This window comes from Ammospiza nelsoni, chromosome 13, assembly GCF_027579445.1.
Source record: "Ammospiza nelsoni isolate bAmmNel1 chromosome 13, bAmmNel1.pri, whole genome shotgun sequence".
In the NCBI taxonomy this organism is placed as follows: Eukaryota; Metazoa; Chordata; class Aves; order Passeriformes; family Passerellidae; genus Ammospiza; species Ammospiza nelsoni.
In genome coordinates, this window is record NC_080645.1 from 17935922 (window position 1) to 17946505 (window position 10584).

The following is a 10584-nucleotide window of genomic DNA, read 5'->3' on the forward strand; positions in this document are numbered from 1 at the left end:
CTGTCCCACCTTCCTGGTCACACCCAGCACCTGTGATGCTTTGGAGACACCAGAAATGGGTGATGTCACCAAAGTAAATAAATCCAGATTTCCTTTAGAACAGTCCCTGATGTCCCACTGCCTGGCTGTGTGCTCAAATGTGTCACAGGAAAATTGGTTTGCAGATGCCTGGTGAGAGAAATTTGGGCCAATTACAGAAATATTTTGAAAAGCCAATTTGCAAGGAACACAACGTGGCACTACGTGTTAATTAGCAAATCCAAAAGGAAATACTGAGTGAAGCTGGGAGATTTGGGGTGGGTGGTAGAACACAGGCTGCCTTCATGCCAAGGAAAGCTGGTGCTTAGACAAGGAACATTGATGTGATTTGAGTTTGGACACGAAGTTTGGGCAGCCTGCAAGAACAGGCTCCTGCCAGTGTGCATCAGCAATTGGAGGTGAGTGTGGCCGAGGAGAGGCTTGGAAAACAACGACTGCAGAAAGGAAGCAACACCTGTGTGCTGCAGGGCTCCTGGCAGCTGTTTCCCCCAGGGCAGCCTCAGGGAAGGGTTACCCTCATTAAGGCAGAGCACAGATGCCAGCTTGGTCTTTTCCCATTGCTCTGTGCCTGGAATGGGGAAAACAAGCTTTGATTTTGTGATGAATGAGTGAAATTGTATTTGGGTTGTGCTCGAACAAATCAGCAGTAATTTCAGAGTGCCTGAGCCAGGGACAAGGCTGGCACGTGGGGCAGCACTGTGTTTCTGTGTGTTTCTGCTGTTTCTGTGTGATTCTGCTCTCTCAGGCAGCCACAGCCGCAGCCTGGCATGAGCTGGGCACTGCCTCACCCAGCCAGGACTGTCAGATCCAAACACAGAATCAGCACACACACACACACACACACACACACACACACACACACACACACACAGACCCAGGACCCAGATTCAATGAAATAAAAAATACCAGAGGTGCACAGCCAGGCAGTTCATCCCTTCCCACTCACCATCTGCCCCTGCTGTCCCCACATCTCCCCAGGTCATCCAGCTGGCCTGGCTGCTGCTGTAGGCAGCTGGGCAGAAGCCTGCACGTGTCCTGCACTCATGGCTTGCTGGGGAGGTTTGAAGGAGAGAAATTACAAGGGAAACTGAGGCTCCTGATGGTGCAGTTGACAGGTTTCAGCATGGCCAGTCAACACAGCACGTGTCCAGCTAGGAGTGGGGGTGGCCCATCATGTATAATTCATCAGGAAATGAGAGCTGCAATTATGATGTGTTTGCACAGCAATGTGCCTGTAATTACTGGATATATTTACACCCATTACAGCTCAGTACAGAGAAAATGAACCCCTTCCCCTTTCGTGCTGCAGTGATTCGAATCCTCAGAGTAGTCAGGGCTCAGACCACCAGCACCCTCCTAGGAGGAAAAAGCAAGCAGTCTCCTTTTTAACAGGAACTCAGGTTAAAAATGATTATTGGGTACCAAACAGGCAGCAGGTAAGCTATGGGAACACAAGAACCTACAAATAAAGAGGCAGAAAGAAAACCCCTGGAGGGAGCAGGCTGCCGAGGGGGGAATGCAGCACATCCCAGGCTCCAGATGTGGCTGGAGGAGGCTCCTGCCTGCCTTCCCCGGGCTCTGTGCTGCAGGACACGAGTGTCATCTCCCATGGGAAGCTGTCTCCTTCCTCTGCTGCACCCCAGGTGAGAGCTGAACCCACTGCAGGTGAGCCTGGGCTGCACAGAACCTTCAGTAACTCAGATCTGTCAGCGGGGACTCTCACTTCACTCAAGGCCACGTGCATAAAGTGCCAGCCAGAGTGAATTATGGAGGCAAGGTCTGACCATGGATAAATGTTTCCAGACTGGGGATTCACTTTTGTTTACCAACACCTAATGCTATTTTTTCATTCAAGTCCAATTTGCAAAATGGAGTTGAGAGCAGGGCTCCCTGCAAACCCCAGCCTCAGGGCTTGTCTGCAGGAGGAACTCTACCTGCACTTCTCCTGTAGTCAAAATGTAAGTGAATTAAAATAAATCCAATTATGGCCATGTTTTCTCTGATGGAGCACATCCACACAGGCTCACCATCTGCTTTAACTAATCTCTGCTCTGAATTCATAGCCCTGTGTTGTTCAAGTTAGTCTTCTGGGGTATTTTTGGGTAAACAAAGATTAAATCTGTTCAAAAATATGATTTACAGCAATGTTTATGCAAGGGTGTTCTACATAACTTCAGTCTTGTTTTGAGCTGTTTTCCATGCAATATTAATCTGTTTTCCAAATGATGAAATGAATGTGTGCTAACTCTTAATGTGCAATCCCTCACCTTGGACTGACAGTGGTTTATGCTGGCTTTTGTTGAAAGGGTTCCTGATTGAGTTGAATTATGTTGAAGGAAGTCAATGGCCTGGAGAGCCATTCTATGTTTAGGAGTTGCCTGTGTTTAAATGGGGCTTAAAGTTGTCACACCTGTAACTGAACTGTTTCAATGCATTTTATGTATGCACAATCAGGTTCCAGGTAATCTGTGGTCCTTCAAGACAAGTCAGAAAGTGCATGCAATTCCTTAAGAGGAGCCTGCTGTATACATGAAAGCAGATTCAAGATGTTATTTTCATTACTTACTTGCTTTAGACCTTTGTTTTCTCTCTCCCTCCTTACATTTTTTACCAGTTGTTTCCAGGAATGACCTTCCAGTTCCTGGCAGAGGGACACCATGAGAGCTGGCATGATTTCATGTGCCACCACAGACATGGACCCTCAGGACCCTGAGTGTGACAAGAGTTGCGTGCAAATCCCAATCCCACTCCTCCTGCCCCAGGTAAACCACCAGTGGCTTTGTATCAGCTTTTTCCCAGGGCTAATGAGTCTCCAGTTAACAATTTCTTCTGTCTGTTGGGCACTACTCTAACAGAGATGTGGTTACAATGATCTAACAAGGCTCCAAGTCATGTTGATAAGTGAGATCTGTTTATGGGTACTATAATTTCATTCAAGGCCTTTTGCATAAAGTGCCAGTCAGAATTAATTAAGCAGCAAAATACTAATGTTTGCCTAAATTCAGTGGCAAAACTTTTAATATTCTCTTTACCTCTGAATTTGTCTGTTGCTGTTACTCATCAAAATGTGGTTGTGCGCTGTTGAGTGAAGGAGAGCTTCTAAAGTGGGGACTGTGCCACTTCAACTAATTAACAGAACCCAAAGGAAATTTAGGACTTTTTGGGCTGTGGCTGACACAGAAGACAAAAGATGTTTGACAAATCTCCTCTGGTGGCTCCAGAGAGAAATAAAATGCTGGTCCAGACTCATTATTGCTCATGAGTCCCGAATGGCTCATCAAAACTGAGGGGGTGTTGGTACCAGGGGTGTCAGGCAGCCAAAATGTTGGGGTTACTGGAGGTGGGCAGGCCATGTAATTTGGGTGGAAGTAGCAGAAGGTGCCTTTATTTGTGGCATTTCACCTTGCCCAGGCAGCCCACCCCAGGAGCCTTTAAAATCCTGTTGTCACCCTGGCAGAAGGTGACAAAGTCAACGTGGATGAGTTCAAAGGGCAAGAAATTGTTTCAGAAATCTGGTTTGTACCCACACACATCCTCCAGCAGTTCTCACACCATCCTGACTCCCTGTTACTGCTTCACAGAAAATTCCTTTTCCTGGCTCTGAAGCTCTCCTGGAGGTGCCCAGGCCCTGCCACTGTGTCCCATGGCACTGCAGGGACAGGGACAGCCCCTTGGTCCTTTCTCCCTGCTCACCAAAAGGTGCCAGCAAAGAGCTTTGGTTCCTCGGGCTTGGCTGCCAGTGCTGCACACCCGGGAGCTGATTTTCCTTGAAAGGTCTGATTTTGGCATATTCCCCAGTGGGACTGGAGTGCAGAGTGAAGCCTTATTCTGCTGATCTGGATAATGTCATCAGATGGAGAAAAATGATTTTTAAGCAGGCATTTTCACTAATTTTAATGGTGGATTTTTTTTCCAATTAAAGGGAAAAAAAGAGATAAATCCCATGTGTGCCCATGCAGGAGTGTGGTCTATAATATTTAAATTGCCATATCCCAAGGGCTGAGTACAATGGAGAAATCAACAATTCAGGAAATAGGGAGTGTGGATTTGCATTGGCCTTGAAGAAATGTATTCTGTAACATCTTTTAAGATAAGGAAAAGAGGCAAGATGCTTCTATAGAGTTTTCTGAGTTCTATAACTTGTGGTTTTAACTGAAGTTACAGTAGGAATGGGATGATTGGATGGAAAAGAGGAGGTGGGACTGCTTAGATGATGGTGAGGGAACCTGGGCTCTGTGTTTGAGAGAGAAGTGAGGTGATTATTGAGGAAAAACAACAACATTTTCAGGGCATTTGGTCATTAAAGCTACAGGGAAATCTGCAGAAGAGGCTTATAGATGTCCCAGCCCCAGTGACCCACACACAGCCAGAGCTCTGCAGGGCTGCCCACACCTGAGAGATTCAATAACTCACACAAAATTAACAATAACTCACACAAAATTAACAGGAATTTCAGGTGTGGAGCTGTTTCAGTGGAAACTGTGTGAGTGCAGCCACACGACACGTGCACACACATATGTGTGAGTGTTTGGCCCCAAAGCTGCCTGGTTTTGCATTATTCACCCACCAGAACCAACAAAAAACTCAAAAAACCTGCCCCAAAAAAACTCAGCCAAAGCTGGTTCTCAGCCCAGGAAACCCTCTGTCAGAACAGCAGCTGGGTGATTTTCTGATCACTAAAAAATTCTCCAGAAGCATTTTAAAGCAATCTCTCTAAAGCCCAGGGATCACAAAGGTTCAGCAGGGCTGGACTGCAGACAGAATAAAATCACAGTGACATCTAGTGATCACTGATGTTTCACAAAGGGGTTACCAGTGGAAACAATAAACATTCATTAAAAAATTTTTTAAAAAATCAGCATTTTAAGCACTTAGCACAAAAATTCAGAAGCCAGGGAAAGAGGTGGGCTAGAAGTGAGGGTAGATTATGTGACTTAAAGTGCTGCAGGGCTGACAGAGAGCACAGTGCCACAGCTGTGCAAGGGCTGGGGGTGATTTCTGCAGGGATCTTTCCTGGCTCTGCATTTCTCCCTGTTTCAGCAGAGTTTGCTGATGGTACTAAATTGCAGCACATTCATATAAAAGAAACTTGACGTTTTGGAGCCTGGGAATAGAACTAATAAAATGATGTGCAGCTTTGGAAGTGTGAGCTGGTCCCCAGGGAGGGGAGAGCAAAATGAACCTTGTTTCAGGGCTGGGATATGTGGTGTGGCAGCAGCTCTGCCTCAGTGCCAGGCACACACAGGGAAAAGGCAAATAAAGAGGAAATGCCAGCTGGGCAGCAGAGCTGCAATTCAGGTTTGCATCTTGAACCAAAGAGGGATTTGGGTTTGTGCTTGGCAGCAGGAGGAACTAACTGGTTTTGTGATGTTGATTGAGGGTTTTCCACTCCAGGTTAGTGATTGCAGTTTAAAAAATAAAGAGTTTTTCTTTTGGTCGTGTCAGCCAGGCAATCTGACTGACTGCCTGGTTGGATTCAAATTCTGCTGTCCTGTCCTGCCCTGTCCTGTTCTGCTGGGGCTGAACCCCATTAATGGTGCATTAATGAGCAAAGGATCAAGAGAAACTCTTCCTCCAAGGAGGATGGGGCAGGACATTGCCTGTTTATGTCTTCATTGTGCAGAGTGATGAAAGCCCAGTCAGACAGCTTGGCTGGAGTTACAGTGGCCATGGAGAACTGATGCAGTGGGTGAACTGATTTTGCAGCTTTAACCCAGGAGTCTTTGTGGCCACATAAATATGCAGGCAAATTTTCATATGATGAAACATTCAGGAGCTGCTTTGACAAAAGTTGAGAAGGAAGCTCTCAGCCAATTTCCAAGCCCTTCCCTCGAGTCCCCAGCAGCCAGGCAGGTTTAGTCTCTCAATTATTAGCTGAAAGCAGAATATACATTCTCACTGTCTGATTGTGGATGCCACTGGAGGATATCTCTCAGATAGATGCATAAGGGGAGAGACAGATTCAGGCAGGCACTTCAGATGCTGTGGCTGCCTCTGACTGTTGTGAGCAATAGCCACAGAATGGGAGTTTATTAAAAATGCTAGCACAAATTAACTACTGGGTTTCTAAGATTAGGTATGAGATTTTCTAGGAGGAAGAAATGTGTAGTAGGACTTCAGGTGCTGAATTTCAGAAAAGATTTTGATATTATTCTGTCTGGAAACTCATTAGCTATGCTGACATAGACAGGAATTGGAGGAATAATTGCAAATTGGGTAAGAACCTGGCAAAAGACAGATGATTTGGTGAGGTTGCTTAGTGCTTTCATGGGGATGTAGGGGAAGGGTTTCACTTGCTGAAGGATTTACAGACCTGCTCACCCCATCTTCCCTGCAGAGCTGGGGAGCACCTGGTGCCACTGATGGAAGCTGGAAAATGAGGAAAAAGGACATTGCAGCTGCTTTGCTGGCCTGGCTGGCTGCTGCATCTTGGAAATTTCCCAAAGGGTTTGCACAGCTCAGATCTTTTAGCAGAAAGCTGTCCTGACTTGGAGGCACTTTATTCCATCACCACCCTGGGTTCAGGGTCTCAGCCTCCAGCCCCAGAGCCAGCAATAGATTTGTCAACATCATGTTTGAGTCTGTTTGTGTGGCCCAGGGGATGGCAGGGGCTGCCCTGCAACACAAGGTGCAGAGCCTGGCACTGGGCAGGTCCAGCACAACTGCTGAGAAAGCAATTAAAAACAGCATTAGTGGGAACTGACAAATCTAGTGCTTGGTTTGGTCTCAGGGGGATGTGGCTGAACCACAGGCTTTTCTCCATGACAGCTCTATTTATTTTAAATGGAGGAGCAGAAGAGATGTGCCTCCAGATGCTTAAAAAGCAGGTGGTTACTTTTCAAGGACTATTTGACCAGAATTTCACAGCACAGCTCCATTTTAATAAGGGTTTGGGAAGGGGATGACAATGTTCTATCATGACAGAATCCTGTGAGGAGACACTGCCCTGGGTGTAGCATCAATTTGCAATGGTGTGATGAGGAAAAGGAAATACCGTGACCACTGCAAGGAAATTAGCTACCTTTTACCTTATGGGATGAAAATGCCCAGGGATGATGTCAAATTAATCAGGTTCATCATCTCACAGCAAAGGCCATTCAGTAGTTTGTATGATCAAGGATCAAATTGCTCCTTGCTAGAAAAAGACCCGTAATATTATTATGGGTAATGTGTGGGTTATCACAGCAGGTGTGGAGCTTTTTTTTAGGAAAGGGATGATTCTTGGCATAGCTGGATTCCTGGATACTGGATTTCTGACTACATTCAGCAACCTGAATATTTTTTTTACAGGATTCACTCATCTCTCAGGGCAGAATGGATGTGATTTTAGATCCCACCAGCTATGAAAATTTACATGGAATTTCTTTCCCCACTCTGCACTCCAGAATATGACTCCCTGCACTGACCACATCTAAAATCTGCTTCCCAGATTTCAGCCCCTCCCAATCTCCTGGAGGACTCACTCCTCCTCCCATTCCTGCCCAGGTACCTCAGTGCAGTGTGACAGTCAGCAAATCCGTGGGCAATTCATCCCAGGCTGGGAGTAATGACTGAAGTTTTAGCTTTCATATTTTTCTGATTCTGTGCTGCCTTAGAGTGTGACTCTGCACTTCATATAAAGTGTTACTAAGTTCTCTTCACAGCTTAGTCAGAGAGAACAATCCTTGTCCAGCCTGAGGACCAAGGACACCATTGCAACTTCAGGCCCAAAAAGTAAAAAAACCCAGAGAATTGAGGAGAGCAAACTGGGAGGATGGGACTTCATAATCTGAAGCTGTAATTGAACAATTGACCCTAATATGGAAATGGACCAAAATTTATAAAAGTGTGAAAACTCGTGACCTGTCGTCCATCTTGGGCAGAGCCATGGCCAGGCTCTTGTGCTGCCCAAGGTGTATCCTTTGAAGGCCTTCTAATAAATCCCTGCTTTATTCCCTTAACTCTGTCAAGCCTCTGTTCCAGGCCAGCCTCTTTAAGCATCAGAAGGAATTTGCTCCCCTCCTGCTCCAGGTGTGAAAATGTCCCTTCTCTTCTGTCCCATGCATGGTGCACATGGCTTTGTGCTCTCCAGACCAGCTGTAAACGTACAGGGCCGGCAGAAAAAACCTGTGAAAAGGACATTAAAGTGTGCACTCCCACTTGGGAGTCACACCATTGTGTCCCCCTGAGCTCATTGCAGGGCAGAAAACCAGAAAAATCCCACTAAAGGTAAGTCTGGGAGAGCATTTTTAATCCAGAGCATCTCTCCTTTCTTTTCTCTGCTTCTATACCAAATTCAGCAGTGGAGTGATGGGAATACTTTGTCATCACAAACATATATTATTTCTGTGATGTGTGTTAGTACATTGCAATGAAAATGTGTTTTCCAAAGGCTCAGTTGCTTTTTTTCCCCCTTTGCTGTCACTATAACACTCTTTGCCAAGATAAAAGGTTTCCCTCCCACCTACCTCAAAAAAAAAAAAAAAAAAACAAAAAAACCCTGAGTAATGGGAATGACAGAACTTGTGTAATTGTTCTGCTTTGCATGCTTCCAGGCTGATTGCCTGAACTGTGACTGATCCAGATTCCCACTGAAATCCAGGAGTGTTTTTGCACTGAAACAGCAGTTTGGTTTTAGAGGAGCTTTTCTGAGGAGCAGACCCAAAGCCAGGGAGTGGAAGCAGCATTGCCACGTGGCTGTGGTGGAATGTGAACAATTTAACCCTGCTGAGGATGAGGCTTGTAGTTTCATGACTCATAAATAGTGACTGCTGCTGCATTTGGGCATATTTATGCCCAAAATGAAGACTTTTTTTGTTTAGAGGTTAAAAAAAATTATCTGTGTCTATATCTATATTGATCTATATATATATAGCTAAAAATATAATATAATATAATATAATATAATATAATATAATATAATATAATTAATATAATTAATATAATATAATATAATATAATATAATATAATATAATATACCTTCATTTCTTATGTGGTGTGCCAGAGAGCTGAGTATAGAAAGCAGCAGACACTTGGCTTTTACCTCAAATAGGGCACCCAATGCTTTTATTTCCCCAAGCAAATATTGCAGCATCAAATGCTCCATTAAAGCAGGGAGGGACAGATACTTGATGAGGCCTCTCAGGAGAGTCAGGATGAGAGAAAGATTTCAGTATTAAATTTAATGCTGTCAGCAGTTTAAATTTATATAAAAGTGAGTGCAATTACATTGAGGAACTTCTGGAACAATCTCAGCCAGCTCCTGCCAAGGCTGGGAAATGGAGTTTCAGTGTCCAGGTGGACAGCAGTGTCCTGTCCAAGGACATTCCTGTGGTTGTGTTCCCCATCCTTTGTGGCTCTTGGGGGCAGGTGGGGGCACCTTGTGGCCATTGCCCACAGCTTTGATTGCAGTTTATTGCCCCACCTGCAATTAGCCTTGCTGATCTGGCATGGCACTGAGCAGACCTCAGCAAATCTTGGGGCTCAAGATCAGCCTTTGCTTACCTTCAGCACTCCCTGACTGAGCTTTGCCCTGTGCTGGCCTTGGGCCTGCCTGGGGAGGGTGGGAGCTCATGGTTTCAATGGCTTGGCTGTAAAATGTGCCTGAAGAAAAAGGAGAGGGGTTCTGGAGCTGCAGGCTCATCCTCCGGCCTGTGGGATGGACAAAACCCAAGTGCACATGGTGGATGTTGAGGATGCAGATCCAGAAAGACATCCAGCCACAGCTTTGATGGCTGGAATTACATAAGGAAGAGAATGAATGTAGTGGGCTGGGATGAGAATTTGAAAGGAATGGAAGAAAATGCTCAGTAGCAGAAAGGTTTTAGGGAGAGGAGTTGAGAAAAGCTGAGTCTAAAACTACCAGGGAAAATGAATTTTGCTCCTTCTGGGTGAGAAAACACCTGTGTTTAAAAAGGGACCCCAGATTTCCCTGGAACTGATCCTGAGCCAGTTCACATAAGGGAATGTGGCAAGGGTTCAGTTCTGGCACCTTCTTTTGTCCCAGTAACTCTGGACAAGGAGCATGGATGGGTCTCCTCATACATTATACAGAGATGGGTCCACAGAATTTCAGGATGGTTTCCATCAGGACTGGGGTCTGCCTGCTTGACTTCTGGCTTCTCCCTGTCAAAATGAGGATCTGTGGGAAGAGAAGACCAACAAGATCCAGACAGGAGTATGAACTTTCTCTTTGTACTGATTTGGAGCTGCCCAGATGAGCCTGATGAGGGCAGGTTCTCCTTTCCCTTCAGCATCTTGTGGCTTGGGCATGGGTTCTGTCTTGTGGGCTCACAGACAGGCCACTGATGGGATGATAAAGAGCCAAATTTGGATATGGGAGTGGAGCTAGTAATGGGTTATCACAGACATCTTAGTTTGATCTGATTTATTAGCTCTGCTAATTATCCCAATAAATCAGTGTTTGCATGGAACTTGGCATTGGCACTGCATGTGAAGGACTGGAGCTGCTGCTGGGGAGCTAACAGGGAAGATCCAGCTGCAGATGTCAGGGAATGAATGAGACTTGACAAACTGCAATCACAGTTGGGAGATACAAAAGCAAT